Below are 1,182 nucleotides of genomic sequence, written 5' to 3'. Positions count from 1 at the left end.
CTAGCACACTTGATTTACTATGCAGTACCTGAGTGAGGGAGAAAGAGAGAGACCGGTGTACTCTAAGTCCAGGGATGTAGAGGCTTAGAGCAGGCGCCCACCTGCATCCCGACCCCGATGCTGCAACCACTGCAGTATGGTACAGGGTGGCATCGCGCCTCTAGCAACCCACTCGGGCTTCAAAGAGTTATCCCTCATCTGGCAACTCCTTATGTCAGTCGGTGTTTCACGTGGTCTTATTAACTGATAGACATGATCATTCGTGATCATGTTTCATATCATGCCATGCTACTTTACCATTAACCATTAACAAAAATTGTAGGTCTGGAAATTGATGCTAATTGGTGAATTTTAACTTGCAAAGGTTTGGGTTCATTTGTGAAGTAAGACTATACTATTCATGAAGTATATAATCGTTCAGTACTGTTGTTGTTTTATATCGTTGCCCTTCAAATGTAATGTATTGAAGTATACGCGTGTTTATGATAACAGCACAGGTATGCTTTCCATAAGATAATCAGTGCACTTACTGTATACTGTTCGTGAGATATATACTCTAAAAAAGTTACCTAATTACCTAATTACATCCTCCTTAAGATATACTCTCTGTGAAATATATTATCACATAAATATTTTATTACATTGATCTGATGAAAGATCTAGTGGCGTAACAACAACGACCTTACAAAGGACAAAATCAGCATTTTTGTTATCTTTTAATACGATCAAGATCTCTTGTCGAACCACTAGCAGCCGTTACTATGTGCTTACTAAACCGCGGGTCCTTTTATCATGTTTGCAAATCTGTTAACTAAACATTGAACGTGACTGACTCTGATTACTTCGACTTGTTCGATTTTAATCTAACATTGTTAGTTCTGAAATTGCGATGTTTTGAATAACATTAACGACAGCGTGTCTGGATACTGGAATATTACAATCCATATTCCACGATGATTCTCTCATTAACTCAAACATGGATGAGCGTGTAACAAAATTCATCCTCGGAACCATTTGTCAACGTCAAGTGATAAGTAATTAAGCATTTGCTGTAGGTAATGATGATTCTTATTTATTGTGGCGGGCAAGAATAGTGTAAAATTCCGTTGTTTCTGAATGTATCGGTATAAATATATATTCACGGGAACGTGTAATTACATGCGTGGACACTTGCTCAGACAG

Source organism: Penaeus monodon, chromosome 34, assembly GCF_015228065.2.
Source record: "Penaeus monodon isolate SGIC_2016 chromosome 34, NSTDA_Pmon_1, whole genome shotgun sequence".
NCBI lineage: Eukaryota > Metazoa > Arthropoda > Malacostraca > Decapoda > Penaeidae > Penaeus > Penaeus monodon.
Note: the sequence above shows the minus strand (reverse complement) of the source record.